Source organism: Rhagoletis pomonella, unplaced genomic scaffold (assembly GCF_013731165.1).
Source record: "Rhagoletis pomonella isolate Grant_MI unplaced genomic scaffold, Rhpom_1.0 Rhpom_scaffold_00002, whole genome shotgun sequence".
Classification (NCBI taxonomy): Eukaryota; Metazoa; Arthropoda; class Insecta; order Diptera; family Tephritidae; genus Rhagoletis; species Rhagoletis pomonella.
In genome coordinates this window covers 22,582,241-22,599,131 of record NW_023458556.1, presented here as the reverse complement: position 1 = coordinate 22,599,131, position 16,891 = coordinate 22,582,241, and the positions used below count along the sequence as shown (strand labels likewise).

At 34.7% G+C, this 16,891-nt stretch overlaps 2 protein-coding genes across 4 annotated transcripts in view; one reads left to right on the top strand and one right to left on the bottom strand.

The window, feature by feature from the left end:
• LOC118733297 (insulin-like growth factor-binding protein complex acid labile subunit) overlaps positions 1 to 7,968 on the bottom strand; it is a 128,366-nt gene extending 120,398 nt beyond the window's left edge. Inside the window, exon 1 of the mRNA XM_036462644.1 lies at positions 7,611 to 7,968. The gene's annotated coding sequence lies outside the window, so the exon portion shown is untranslated. The remainder of the gene's footprint in view (positions 1 to 7,610) is intronic.
• Positions 1 to 16,891, top strand: part of LOC118733298 — a 261,413-nt gene that overhangs the window by 179,849 nt on the left and 64,673 nt on the right. The window lies entirely within an intron of this gene.

Sequence of the window (16,891 nt, the reverse complement as noted above, 5' to 3'; positions counted from 1 at the left end):
GTGCATACATATGCATGCCTAGCTTTGTTTGTTGCCATATATATGTATGTAATTATGTATGGCCATATATGTATATGTCCACATGCATTTGCATACTATTGTGTGTTTGCAACCTGACATTTGCATAGTCGTTGATGTCAAGTGCTTCATCGGTTGCTTTTATAGATTCAAATAAGCATACTGACTGATAAATGTATACATATTTATATATGTATAAGTATGCCCCCACTTGGCTCCATCGTCGAAATATGGAATCGCTAAAAATGTTGGCAGAATGGCATAAGGCAATCGATGCAACCAAATCAAAGCGTCTGCTATGTTTTGGAAACTTATTATTAATAATGTATTCCAATTAAAATTGCGATGTCCTAGCTCTGCATTACATTAGAGTAGAACAAAACCAACTCCAAGGGAATACTCCATAGAGTACCTACTCGCACCTCTTGCAAACACAGCCCAATAAACATCGTTAAGGGACTGCGGTAATTAAAATACGAGCAGAACTCGGCTAACAAAAAGATAGTGTAGAGACACGAGTTGACCCCATTCTGCATTACAGAGATGCATTTTCTAAGTACTTCAATATGGATTACGTGGTCTAGCGATTTTTTTAGGGTAAATCTAGATTCTAGATGTTGTTACACGTGAAACAACAACAACTTACTACAACTATCTTCAATTTCATACAAGAACCAACACGTTGGTGTCCGAATACGTTTGTAAATATTTGTAAATTAGAATAAATAAAGAATAAATATTACTACATATATTAGAAAACAAAATGTAAATGCAAGTATAATTCAAAATGTTTAAATGATTTCAGCCAATTTCCTGCTAAATAAACAAAATGATTTGTATGAAATGTTGTTGGTATACTATTTTAAGCTTTCTTAACTTCTTCTCAATCTTATTTGCTACTACTTATAACAAATAGAGAAAGATCCTTATGCATTTCATTCTTCCATCATGGTCGCAGGTGTCCTTGCTGTCATGGTCTACCACAGTGGTGGGCATAACTGTTTTTATAAACATTAAGTACACTGGTTAGGTTAGGTTAATCTGGCCGGCGTTGAGCCGCACATAGACGAAAATGTGCAAGAAATAATGTTACTCATACGCCATACCGCACATGACACCACTCGTACATATTCATATATGACGTATGAGGAACGTTTTCCATGTAAAAGTTTGATTTTTTTCATTCGCAAATCAAACTTAAAACGAAAATGTCTTGGGAAAATGACCTGGTCTAGAAAAATGGTGTACATAGGTATAGGCAGTTAGGGCAAAAAAGGCAGCCTATGCATTGTTTAATAAATAATTCTTTGGAAAATTTTGACATACATATATACATTTTAACTATTAAATCAAACTATTTGACGTATGAAGTATTGAAATATTTGTATTTCTCTCGGTTTGGATGTAAATTTATTCCAGGCTATGTATGTATGTGTATATGGATGCAAATACCATGCATTTACAAAAAGGCGCACAAACACATAATTTCAAATTAATCACATTCTCACACATGCGTATACATATGTGTATGGTCTGTATGTACTATAGTGCGGATCGGTCCCCATACAAAAAAAAAGTTTTTCCAGTCCACCCCTAGGATTAAAGATATTTTGAAGGCGATCCCAAAAAAAAATTTTTTTTTTTTGCCACGCCCCCCGATGGGCTATTTACTTTTTTTGACACTACGTCGCCATTTTAAGTCCGATTTTAATGAGCCGTACACCGTTGTTCATGGCTTGGAAGCCGCCACAATTCTTACGTTAATCATTTTTTACTGACTGTCGGTATCTCGTTTCACATCATACCTAAATTCCAATTTTTTTTAGTCTGTCGAAAAGGCCTTTAAATTCTGTGAAACTTTTTCTAAAAAATGATTAAGGTAATAATTGTGGCGGCTTCCAAGCCATGAACAACGGTGTACGGCTCATTAAAATCGGACTTAAAATGGCGACGTAGTGTCAAAAAAAGTAAATAGCCCATCGGGGGGGGGGGCGTGGCAAAAAAAAAAATTTTTTTTGCGATCGCCTTCGAAATATCTTTAATCCTAGGGGTGGACTGGGAAAACTTTTTTTGTCGATCCACCCTAATGTACATACATTAACAAACTTCTGATATACATATGAGCGAAGTGATATATTTATTAGCACAGAACTATACAACTCCTGTATGTCACGTACATAAGTTGTGTGCGTGTACATATAGTATATATAGTATATACATTAGGGTGTCCCTTCAATATTTTTTTTTTACCTAAATACGTACATAAATAAAGTTTTATTGCTGTAGGATTACTATAACCCGTGCCGACTTAAAGTTTAAGTTTTAGTTATAGTTTTTTAGCATCAAATCCAAACTTAGTTATCTGCAATGATGCTCAAATGTGCTTTTGCATACTCTGGGTTATCATTTTAGCCAATTTTTAAGAATGCTGACATTGTGGGCGAAAAGTCTAAAAAATTTGCAAGTGAGTTCTGGTACTGATGGTGTGATATATCGTACACGTAGTTGACTAGAACGATCGACTTGCATTCAGACAGACTCTCAAACCACAATCTGTGGTTAGTACCTCCGTAGTATAAGGCAAGGACTTCACCGAAACGCAGCTATAACCGAACCTCAAGACCACCAGAAGGAGTGTCACACAGTGTGCTTTTTAAACACTTCATGCCAATTAATCGTAGCGCTTTCGACGGAAGCAATATTTTGATATGAAACGAAATAGTTTTAAAAGCTAGTGTTATTTCCATTCACGGTAAAATGCGTCAGGAATAAAATTAGCTTTCAAAACCATTTTGTCTCATATCAAAATATTGTTTCTATCGAAAGCGCTACGATTAGTTCGCATGGAGTGTTCAAAAAACACAGTGTGTGTCACTGATCTCCCACGCTGGAGATTACTAAATATTTCTACTGCATGTAGGAAGTCTCGTACACCAAAAACGAAGGCTTAACTATGCTCCGACAAGATCGACCGTAAAGTTTACAAATAAAACACTTGCACCTTGGCGGCATTATGTTGAAACTAAAGAGCTATCTTACGATGGATGTTCTCTTTCATTTATTTGAAAAGGATAATTGATAAGAAAGTCGCTCTGTACAGAAAAACGAAAAATTTTCTGAATAAATTGTGTATTCCGTATTGCCCGAAAAAGTGGAATTTTTAACTCATACACAAATAATGAGTAAATTCAAGTTTTACTTATTCATTTTTTGGCTATTAAAATCGAACGCGAAATGAGGAAGGGGCAATAAAAAGGCAAAATTTTTTGGTTAAAACGAAAACGCCGTTAATTTAACATTAAATAAACTAAAGAAATATAATAAAACTGGTTAAAATAAGGCGATTCTATAAATACGGCCACCAGTATATTTGTAGGGTGAAAAAGAAATAAAAACTAGTGCGTATGCATGTCGAATTTTTTTATGTTTCGGGACACCCTAATATACATACATATTTAAATAATATGTAACTGTACCTACTACTATGCCCTTCATTATAAATCTATGCAAATACTTATGTATGTGTGTGCATAATTTATGAAAATTGTGTGATATTCGGTCGATTTGGTTAGATGCCAAGGCGACATCATAAATCATTGCCTAATTGCATGACCTCAGACCAACAATAACAGCAGCAATAGCGATAGAAATATACATATATATATATAGGGTCATGTCTGCACCTCTAACAACAACTGTGTACGTATTTAAATGTGTATATATGTAAATCTCGACACAATTGCATGTTTTTGAATAAGTGCCCAAAAGTAGGTGTTGACAGTACATAGTATAGTAAAATCATATCAAGCGTGGAATGAAGCAGCAAGCTGAGAAGTTAGAGGTTATGCTTAAGTATAAGCCTCAAGGCCAATTGCCCCCTTGCTAGGCGGTTAATGACGAGTATGTTGTCGTAACGAAACTTTTTTGTGATTAGCATGATTTAGGCTGGCCGTGATATGATATGTAAATGTTTAGTAATTGTGTCATAGCTTTAGGTTAGCAATTGATTTATTGTCAAGTCACTGAAAAGAAAGTTCTGCAAAGGGGTAAGCGTTTGAATGCTTGAAAGTAAAAACTGGGCATTTAAAAAGTGGGCTTTTTTGGCTATTTTAAAGATGGGCATGTATATACCCAAATAACGCATGAACAAAATCTATTTTTGCCTCCCTTTTATTAGCTCAGGATGTAACTATGTAATATTGATGCGCCTAAAAGATGATGCAGCGATTTCTATTCTCAAGTTACATATCTGATGACAGCAGGAATGGAAATTATAATAGCGAGGTTTTAGTTTTTTAAACTATAATTTTATTTATTACATATGTATATGGGAGCAAAATGCGGAACACCCTCGACAAAAACAATTCAAAAATAAACGCTAATTGTTAGATATGTGAAATTTTAAATTAGATTATGTGAAATTTGTGCAATCTTTGAAACTTTTGTTTATGTGTTTTCTGTTAGAGTCAGAATTATCTAATATAAAAAACTTGTGCCCTTGTGTTTGTAGTCGAACTCCTCCGAAACTGCTTGATCGATTTGTATGCAATTTTGTGTGTATATTTGGTAAGTATGAGAAAAGGTTGTAAATAATATTTCATTACCGCTAAGTGAGGGGGGTGTGGCACCTCCCATACAAGCCGAATCTTTCATACTGCATTTCTCTGGAATTGTTCATGGTAGAGTACTGGAACTTGGTACGGTATAAACGAAATCAATCCCATACTCATATAGAAAATGTGGGCTATTTGAAAATGGGCTTCGCGCCTTCCAAGCCTACTGCAACTTATACTAAATTGTATATAATATATATAAAAATTACTATGGTCTTGCCACGCCCAATACGAATTATATGTCGTTGGGAAGCGTAACCTATCGAAATAAGCCATTTGCGAAAAAAATAAAACGCTACATTGTTTAAAAAAAGAAATACAATTTTTCTTGTTGCAGACTTTTTACAAAAAAAAAGCAATTTTTGATTCCCTATCATAAGAGTGACATGAGATAAGAATTTAAAAAAAACTTGTTGCTCTAACAACCGATTTCACGGAAGCAATTTTAGTGAAAATTATTTTAATTTCTTTAAATTTACATGGAAATGGACATAGAAATAAAAATCATTTTCCATTTAAATGGCTGGTGAAACCGGCTGTAAGAAAAAGGGCTGAAATTTACATGTTAGAACTCGTATCACTTGTAGAAAAAAAAACATAGTGGAATTTGAACAAAATGCTAATATAAAATTTTTTTCCTGGAACACTTGGCGAATTTTGCCTTTTATATTGGATTTCTGCAGAACAACGATACTAAGTTATTTAAGACGGCGATGGAAGTTTGCCTTCTGACAACCACCAAACCGTTAAATTAGCAGATAAATATGCCACTAAAAATCGTGAACGTGAATTGTTGCTGAAAATTTTGGACCAAAATGTTAAAAAAAAATAAGTAAAACAAGTAAAGAAGTATAAGTTCCGAAACCATGTAAAACGTGTAAAGAAAATTGACAAAAGTCAATGGTAGCAATAGAACAAAATCGTAAATCACTGTAAAGTGTCGGTAATGCAGTGCATAGGAACAATTTACATTTTTTCGAGCATACATTTTAACCTAAATTGAACTGTGAAATATGTTTGGCCGACCGATTAACAATATTGTTTTTTAAGCTTTAATTATTTTTTATCATTGCTATGACCCAAAAAAGAAATTAAAGGTATTCTTATAACCTTTCCAACCATATCCACATTTTGAAAATCACTTCAATAATTGTCGAAATAAATTGCAAATATCGAAAAACACATTTTTATTACCCAGCACCTACCCTATTAATTTACATCAACAATTTTTTATACCGTTAGAATCAATGGAAAAAGGCGCACCATGTCCACTTTACCTTCTTTTTCTAGCTGAACTTAGGTTGTCAAACGAACTCGTAGTGCTGAAAATTTCCAGTATAATATTAGTTTAGATACTAAAACATAGATCAACTCGCATACAGCTCAAAAAAATCCTGAACAAATCTGATTAAATAGTAGAAATTTTTGGTGAGTATTTGTTAAATTTCTTCAAATTTATATTAATCTGTGACATTTTATTAAAGCAACTTTTCTCGAAATAAGTCGTTTTCTCTTTGAAGCAATATTTCATTGGATTCCCAAACAATATCTCAACGATTAACCAGCCATAATTACGGTGACCATTCGTACCGATTTTGGCGGAACAGTACCGATTTTGATAAAATTGACCCGCTGAATATTTTTTAAAAGTCGGGACGTATAAATGTTCCGATTTTTCATATTTTTACCGATTAAGTCCCGATTTTTAGTGTTTTCTTTATTCATTTATTTAGACTCTCCCTGTACTCTGGCCCAAAAACAATTTTTCGTACAAACGAGGCAGCACTTCCGTTATCACAAAGGACATTGAATGTAAGTGAGCCATATACATAGCCAGCATATTTATTAACAATATCATAATATAATTAATGAAATTATAAAAAATAATAATAATGCCATCAAAAAAATCGTGGATATGAAAAAAAGCTGTAGATATAGTGTTGAAAATATAATTAGGGAAGAGACATTTTAGCTTTCTTTGGGTATTCCCCTTTCGACTATTTAATTTTTATTCCTTTTTATGAAAGTGTGGCTCGTTATCTAACAAACACCATGTAAGTCAAAATTTTAAACTTTGTACAAAAATTTGCCAAATTCGACAAACATTCAATAAAATGTTTGAGCTTTTTAATTAGATTTCTTAAAAACATTCTGAGTACGCAGTTTTGTAACCTATTCAATTCAAAGCGCAAATTTTAAGTAGCTAGGACTTACCATTGATATTTGGTAAATTTTGTGGAAGGTGTTGCTCATTCTCTCCATACAAAAACAATTTTGAACGCGCAAACAAAAAATTCCCGAAAGTCAACGGTAAGTCCAAGCTTCTTCCAACTTGCACTCTATTATACTAAAATTTAATGGGCTACAAAACTGCATACTCAAACCAATTCTACAAAACCTGATTAAAATATTTCCAGTTGTGATCAACATTTATTCAAATTCGTCGAATTTTTATAAATGATCTACAAATTTTTAAATTTTTTATTTACATCCTTTTTTAAGATAGTAAGTTATATTTTCTTAAAAAATATAATAACATTTTTCAATTATTTTTTTCTCTTTGTTTTGTTCTAGATAAAACTGTATTAAGCCTTTTTATTCTAAAAACAAAATTGTATGTTCGGATTCGATGCTTTAGAAATGTCCCGATTTTTGGCCACAGAAATCTGGTCACCGTAGCCATAGGTGTAGTAACGGATGCCATTTTACTATAAACTTAATAAAAAATATTTAATTTTTCAAGCGGAACTTATTATTTTTTAATTTAAAGTCAAAGTCCTTAAGATATTTAAAAAAAAAAACAGAAATTTTCTACAAAGTTTGAAATTTTGATTTACGTAGTTTTTTAGATAGTAAGCTATCTTTAAAAAAAAAAAAAAATTTTTTTAAACAACCAAAAATAGCCTTCCCTATTTACATTTTCACCATTCATTACTAAATTTAACAAAATATGTAGACAATTAAGTTAGAGCCACCTACCTTTTTATCATAAACGCCCTTATGCCGCAAATTATTCGCCAACAACTGTGGGATGAAAGAACAATTGCCGCACGTGATTTTCAGCCGTTTTCCGGTATTAGTTAATATTTTCGTTGTATATGATTTTAGAGTAGAGAAACAGTTTTTAATTTTTGTAATAACCGCTCTTTACTATTTCACATATGTATGTATGTATAACAATTTTCAAGCCCACAATATTTGAAATATGCGCACACCTGAATAATTTTCTCAATGTGACCACTGATGTCACCACATTATTTTGTGTGCAATATAATCACAATAAATTGCCAAAACCGCGCGAAACGACCGCAACAACGCAAAGCAATGCAACACAACGAAATGCTATACTACACAACAAAAGCTTACACACAAATACTACATATGTATATACCTATATGCACTCAGATGTGTAAATTTATGATAGATATGTAGGTATGTACGTATGTATGGCAATGGAAACGCACACAGCACTTACTAAACAATTTGACACTTGCAGCATGCAACGACGCGCGCCACCTACGCAAACAATGCACTACTCGGCACACACACAATGCAACTTGAATTGTTAATATGGTTGTGCAGTGTTTGTTGCAGCGACAACGGAAACGGAAGTTCAAAGCGCGCGCACACACGTCCAATGTCGAAAACAAAAATTGCACACTTCTGCGCTCGTGTGTACTTACATATCGCTCGTATGTATTGTAGGTAAGTATTTGTGTGTTCAAGTGTTAGACTGGCGAAAATTGTTGCAACTGCAATGGCCACAATTTAGCTCGTAGCTCGGCTCGTTGTTCGGCCGTTTAGAACCGCAAAGCCGTTTAGTTACCGGTTGGCTGAGTAATTTTACGCTACGCATACGCGCACACACACACACACACTCATACACAAGACGATTGACGCTTGTGCACTAGCAACAATACCTACGACCGCAATGGCAATGCAACAATAAGCACTAAAGCAAAGTATGGCAAGTTGCCGGTTTGCAATTGTAATTTCGTTATTTCGATTTGCTTTTTTGCTTTTATTTAACCGCGCCAAGTGCAACCACAACCCTAATTTCAATAAAATGCCAAATTTGCTGCTTACCGCATTTGCAGTGGCGGCGCGAAATTCGCTGCAAAGCTTAGATTTTGCAAAACCAGATAGATGCGTTTAATCTATGACGTCGACGTGTCGATGCGATATTTGCAAATAGAGGCAAAAGGTGCTGTAATAGCAAATGCAATGCAACATTTGCTACTTGTTTTATTGTTGTTTTTTTTTTTCGCTCTCAAAGCTTGCATGTGCAGCAAGTTATGCACGCACAGTGCCAGCTACCAGCTATTCAACACAAACACTTCACACTGCTTGCAATTGAATTGTCTTTAGTAGCCCAACAGTAGCAGCGCATAAGCCGCATTAACTGACCGACATGCCCGAATAGGTCTACACATTCAAACGCGACGTTAACACAACGCTAGCCAATACAATACCACACAACGCAACGCAACGAAATGCCATACAAAACACAATATCACACATCCGTCCGCATCGGCGACCGATGTCAACAAGCTACAAATTGCAACTAATTCAAATCCAGCAAACGGATTACTTCCGACGATGATGCCGATGACGATGGCGATGATGATGACGACGACAACAACGATGGTAGCCCCGACGGTGGCAGTGGCGGTGGCGGCAACAGCAGCAGCAGCAGCAGCAGCGTTGACGATCAGGGTTACCAATGAAAAACTTTCTTTCCTACCAAGAGCTGGTTCAAAAAGCTACCAAAATGGCTCCTTTCCTACCATTTGTTTTAATCAAGAAAACGCCGTTTTTTATACTTAAAATAGGATATCCAGTAAACAAAAAAGATCAGAATAATAGCTATTATATACATATAGCACACACAAAAAAGTGGTGTGTGCTTTTAACCAGACCCACCTACCGACATGTATGTCGTTCCCACGACAGTCGGGTCTACGTAACCGGAACGACCCAGATAGATATATATCTGGCCAAGGACTGCCACCACTCCAGCAACACTCCCCAAAATCTCTTTGGGGAATTTGTATGCTGTTACAACAACAACAACAACCGACATGTATGTATTTCGGCCCACTGAATCCGAATCTGAGATCAGTTTAACTTATAAACCCTCAAAATTTCGAGTATATTACGAAAAACCGAAAAAAGTGGCAAAAAATGCACAAATGAATAGTTTTAATAAAGCCTTCGGAGTAAACGACGTGAAAAATCGTAGCGGAAAATAAAATTCGTCCTAGATTTTTTTTTTTATCGCTCAGTACATTAGACTGCATCACCAAAAAAAGTTGGTTGGATATTTTAAGACGTCCATCAAAATATTTCGGAAAAATATTAAGACCTAAGTGAGCTGGACCGATTTGAAAATAATTCCAAAAATGGAGTTTTTATGAATAAAAATTGTTTCTTAAAGAATTTTATGAAAAAAGTCCCCCCAGATGACAAAACAGATTAAGCTTAAAAAATCTGCATAAAAATAATTAAAAATCTTTTCAACGGAATCGCAAGAATGAGATTTTTGATCCTGTTTTTTACTTTTTTTCAAAGATTGAGTGACGAAAAACATGAATAACTGGGCCAAAACTATTCTGATTTAGATTAATGGGATCTCAGTAGAAAGGTATTTCTACGCTATTTTTACTTCTGTCCAAAAAAAGTCATTCGTGTCCCATTTTTTTTCAAATACCAACACATCTTAATTAAACTTTGAATGACGTTCGTTCTTCTTACCTTTCTCTTTCATCGTTTGAATGAGTTTATTAGCAAAGAAATAAATAGGGTGAAAAAATACTTCCTTTTTGGTTGTTGTTGTTTCCGACAGGGTGGGTGTATGATGTACTTTGGAACGAATTTCCGTCATTCCTTGTCAAATTTATAAAAAAATACCTTTCCAATGACACCTGACAAGCCTAAATCGGAAGAGTTTAGGTTCAGTTATTCAAATTTTTCTTATACCAATCTCTGAAAAAAGTTAAAAAATAACAGCATCAAAAATTTCATTATTACGATTCCGTTCAAATTTTTTTTAATTTTTTTTAAATATTTTTATGCAACTTTTCTAAGCTTAAACCGTTTTGTCATTTGAGGGGATTTTTACAACAAACATCTTTAAGAAACTATTTTTATTCATAAAAACTCCGTTTTTGGAGGTATTTTCATCAGTCCAGTTCGCTTAAATCTTAATATTTTTCCGAAATATTTTGGTGGACGTCTTAAAATTTAATAGATTTTATAATTCCAATGGAAAAATAGTACCGATTTTTTTTTTGTATGGGGAGTGATGCACTCTAATGTATATGTAATATATATATATGTAATATACATATTGCCAAGTCTACTTTTTTTTTATTTAGTTTGTGATGTAGAATGACAGATAATGCGAAACTACATCGATTTTTGTCTCTCCTGAAAAACTCCAAGAAATGGACTTGCGCCCTTTTCACCTTTAGGTAACGATATATACATTAGTATGGTAAAAATAAACCAAATGTCCGCATTTCAAAAAAAATATATATATCTCATTTATAAACCTGTGTCCTACCATCCTACCAAGGAGAAATAAAACCTACCAATTTTGGTAGGAAACCCTGATGACGATGCGATGAGCTGTGCTACCGCAGCTTCAGACAAATGGCAATAACAAAAGCAATTCGAAAAGCAGCAGCAGCACAAAGCAGTCATTTTCCTGCAAACAGGAGTAGTGTTGTTGTTGTGCTACTACCTCTACTACTACTACTACATATGTAATGCTACAACAACCATTCCCTTCGCTTGGTTCGGCTTTACTATGCTTCGTCTGACGTATCGTCAATGCTGGCATTGGCAACGATTATTGGCACGACGTAAATTACGAAGGCATCGGCAATGAAACGGATATGCTGGCGGACGACCTCGGCTAATGGCAATAAATGCTACAGTCAAATTAACAACTGCAGCAAGCAAAAATAATAGCAAATACTACAAAAAAGAACAACGAAAACAGCGAAATAACGGCAACACTGCCTATCTGGCTGTGTTAAGCTAGCATTTGCATGCATACATATGTATGTATATGTGTTTGGGCGCCTTGGCATATGCCTTGCAATTCGTTGCTTGCATTAACTCTGCTGTTATGCAGCATTTATGGCACTCTCCCGTTTCTCCTCTCTTCTCTCTCAAAATTACGTTCGCTCTCTCACATTTCGATTGCTCTCATACACTCTCGGGTTTTTTCTCTCGTAAATAAAGCTTTTCAATTACACTTTCTCTGCCAAATAACAGAATAGTAGGTTCCTAAGAACAGTTTTACCAGTGCTAGCTCAGCAGCTAAAAAAGCAATGCCAAACACAAAATCGAGCTGCGGTAGGTCAAACAAATCTCATATTTTTATTGTTATGCAAACTGTTTTCCCATTGAACGAGATCGGAAAATTTTTTTGGAAAGCGTTGACATTTGAATCCCGTTCATTGTTATTCTCTGTATCCGAATGGGAGGACACAATTCAAGATTTTGCCAGTAATATATTTTAAAACTCAACTAGGAGCTTGAGATTATAAGAAAGGAAAGTAGGTCTAGCATTTAAATTTAAATTAGGAAAATTATTATTTTTATTATATTAAGTATATTTATTTTATACATTATTTTAGCAAGCTCAAGTTTAATAACCAAAATTTACCCAAGTAGGGAAATGTCATCGAAATATTCGAAATAAAAAAAATATCGTCAGGCTGATATGGATTAATAGGCATTCATAAACGAAAAATTAAGGTCCATTTGGAGTGCTCCTTACATTTGTTTTACGTTTACAGTTGGTCCCCTTTTTTCAGATAATAAGAAACGCTTTAGCAGTTAATTTTACAATGCGTCTATGATTGCATCTTTCAATTCCTTCTTACTGCTGCGGGTTCCTAAGCCCTACGCTGCGTTAAAATACCCCGACAGTTCACCAGCGCATTCAAATTTGGGCTATTTCCGAGACATAACAACATGTAAAAAGGTGAAAGTGCTTTAATATTTTTTTTTTGTTATTTAACACTGGAAGTATTCCTTACGATAATTCCCATTTTTAACATAACATTTTAACTTTAAAAAAATTTTTTCTTTAAAATTTTTCACATACAAATTTTTTGAAAATATGCCATCTCAAAAAAAAATTCAAAAAATTACTATGGTAGCTCTGAGTATTACTCACTAAATACTTGACATCACTTATAAATGCAGTTCCGCTCTGATTCTCATTTAGAAAGCTTTTAGAGCGCAGTCCGTAGTTGTGATAAAATTGACTAGTGGTTCTCTTTTTTTGTATGTATCTCTCACTTATCACACTCCTTTTTGCTCATGCTCTCATACTCCCATACTCTAAAGCATGTTGGCTTGCCGAATGTCGATGATACATTTCGTTCCGCCGGTAATTTCAAATTTACGCTTTTACGCTTTTCCACAATTTCCCTTTTGTGTCGGATGACAGCGATAACAACAGCAGCAACATAACAAACACAAAAACTTCCACATAGAATCTAAAATACAAAAACAACAGTAAGAACTAACGTTGCAAGTAAAAGCCGAATGCAGCAATGGGGAAAGCAGCAACCGGTGACTACGACAACAATACCAACCAACAAACCGTAACAGGAAATATGCCGCCACAGAGCAGCTGCACGTACCCAAGCTGTTTGTTGCACATTACGAATATGTATAAGAAAATTCATATAACAAAACTAAAAATATGATGCTGCTGTTGGCGAAAGCGAAGTTGCTGATAAATGCTTGTCATGAACATTGCGCGCTCGCTTGTTAACTTCTCCCTCTTTCTCTTTCATTCTTCTGCTTCGCACTACCCACACACACGCACAGCAGCGACAACAGCCATGCACCCACTTCATCAGCATCATCGCATGCATCAGGCAACCACGTCCATGCTGCGGTGCTTCCAAAAACCATTGCCACCAGTGCTATAGTGCCAAAGTGAGTGAAAACTGTGTGCAGTTGACCTGCTTGGAACGCAAAATGATAAAGCAACTGCTTTGCAACAATGCGAAAACATCAAATGTTACGTACGTCGCCTTTGACCCCCAAAAAACAACAGACTTAACTATGTACAATCTGCTCGCATGGATTACTCCATGGCTGAAGTGAATGAGTTGGCCGCAATGGGAGTACACACCGCCCACTGCCACCGGTAATGGTTGCTGAGCACAAAGGCTAGTTTAGAGTAAATTAGATTTTGGGTTCTCTACGCCTGGCTAGCAATGAAGGATTTATCTACTTGAAACTAGGCTAGCGACAGCAACTACTACTACCGCTACTTGCCACATGCTTACTGAGTAAGTGAATATGCAGCCTTTCAAAATGTTGTTAGTTGGAGACGAATGTATGTATGTACTTACATACATATTTCCTTCATTTTGTGGCATATTGTTGTTGCTAATTTTAGTTTTGCTTGAGTTAGTTGCTCCAGCATCGGATCGCCTAACATCCAAGTGTGTAATTCCCAGTGCAATAATCAACAAAATTCTCTGTTTTATGGCTGCAGCTAAGGCAAACGCATCGACTTACATACATACATACAGCCAGGCAGTCGCATCAACTATTTTATGTATAAGCAGTAGTTTAGTTGTTGTTGCTGCTACTGCTGTTGTAGCGTTGAAATGTAAAGAATGCCAACATGTTGCTTGATACGGCACACTGGTATTTTTATTGTTCTTTTATTATATTTGTTGCCTTGCTTCCCCCACGATTGTTGTTTAATGTAGATTTGTTAAAAGGGACAGAAGTTACTCATACGCCGTGGTGGGTTCTGTCCACTATTTCTAAGTCTCTGCGACTGATGTGTAGTAGCAGAGGGCTACTAAGTACTGTATGTACAATCTATACATAGTTAGGCGATTCCCAAAACGTCGTAAGCTTCGAAAAAATAACTTAATTACAAAAAAATTAAAAAAGTTCCAAAAAACTATCGCAAAAAATTAAAAATGTCCGAAATAATCTCGTAAAGCTGGAAATATTATGAAAAATGTTTAAGGATTCAAAAAACAACTTCTCCAAACTTCAAACTTTTGCACCATTAAGCCCAGAAGATCGATCACATGAAAATTCCATAAAAACATCCGAAAAAATCGAAAGAACTTCAAATTTTCGAAAAGTCACAAAGAATGTAGAAAACACGAAAAGTATCTACAAGTTGCGAAAGCATACATACATCATAAAAAATACCGGATTATTCTCAAAAATTTTACAAACGGGAAAGTTTCTTAGATATTAAATGTCAGCAAAACTCCAAAAATCCCAAGCGAAAGAATATATAAAAAAGAATTTTTTTTAAAAAGATCCCACAACAATAAGTTAATCATTCAAATCCGAAATAGTCCCAAAAAAAATCCCAAATATTTCCGAATAAATCTCGTAAAGCCAGAAATATTATGAAAGTTCTCACAGAATTTAAAAATAAATCTCTCCTAAGATCATAAATTTGTACTATCAAACCCAGGATTACAAAAAAAGTTCAGTAAAACCTCAGAAAATCCATAACGGATTCCAAATTTCCCGAAAATCTGGAATGAATGTTGAAAAAAACAGAAAAGTCCAACAATATCCACAAAAATGCATGTGATGGATTCTTCTGAAAATTTCAAAAACGAAAAAGTTCCTAAAAAATGCCAAAAAAAATCGAAAATCTTATCAGGCCGTAAATACTACGAAAAAAGCCCAACTAAACCAAAATAACACGGAAACTTAAAAAAAAAACTCCCGAAAAAGCTACAAAAGTAATTTCGAAAAGTCATGTACGAACTCTGAACTATAGCAAAAATATTCTCAAAGTATTTTTGAATATACATATATTACAGAACTACAAAAAGTTTGAATATAATCCAGAACAAGCCATATCAATCTAGGGAAATCCCAAAGAGTTTGAATTATCTAAAGCCAAATAAAAATCCTCTACAACCACTTGTAACGTTTAACAGACGTACGCTTTCGAGGAGTGCAATGCCTTTTGCAAACACTAATTACATAGCTGCAAAATATATTGGAAATAATAGCTAAGCGAAAATAACTTATCCTTCTTGCAGCTACCCAACATAACTTTTAACTATCGATCGGTAACACTAGTTGTCCCCACTACTTATTTCTTATGCCATCAGGTGACTTTAAAAAACATCCCCAAAAAATAAAAAATAAAAATTCATAAATCTACTGCATTTACCATCATACAATTCTTTACTCTTCATGAAACAATTTAACTAAACATTCTTAAATTTATATTGTTTTTGTACACACTTTTCAGTACGTATTGCTCTAAAACCAATTTCTCCAAGCAATTTTTCGAGTATTTTTCCTTTCTTTCTTAACATGTGTCTATCTGCTACTTCCACTATCGCATATACTACGTTTATACGCATGCATAAGTCGCTTTAATTCATTTCGCCGCGATTCAAAACATATGTATAAACTGAATTTCAATTCGCTTTGAACGAGCGAAGTGTTTTGGCTCACACTCCATTTCAAATCGGTAGTTTATTTCTCCAGACAGTTAGAAAGAGTGTATAAACACCGCTCTCACTCAAAGCGAATTGGAGATCAGCTGTTCCACTCAAATTCCAAATATCGCATCAGTATTTAAAAGCTGATTAATAATAATCGTTCTTTTTCTTCGCCACGATTTTATAATACCGAATAAAACTAGATTTTTATCACTTTCCATTATGTTAACTTATAAAATGTCAAATGAAAACAGCTTATTTTGTTTGCTTTTGAAGACGGTTACTTTGATGACGATATAAAGCCGTAAGTATAAACACTAGACCAAATGTGTACGGTGTCAATGCGCTTTCAATTAAGTCGATTATTCTGTGCGTATAAACGTAGTAATAGTAAGCAAATTGAGTTCGTTTTCATATCTCACATTGTGCATTGCAGGTCAACATGACAGGTACGAAAATGTGCTAAAAAGGCAGGAAACAGCAGCGCTCATGGCAGAAGTGGTAAAAATAACTTACAACGCCAACAGAATTTATGAAGTAGGAGCTAGGGATGAGTAGTGGGGGTTTGAAATTAAATTTTTTCGATTTTCGAACATTGCCCAACCATTCGATTATTCGATTCGAAATGTGGAGGTGCAAATTCGATTTAGTTCGATTTTTTTCGAATTGGCAAACAAATTTGTTTACCAAAACTTAAAAGTTTGTTTGTAAGAAGGATTACTCAAATCGAAAGAAAAGAGATTCAATTGAACTTATTAACCGACTTCCAAAAAAGGA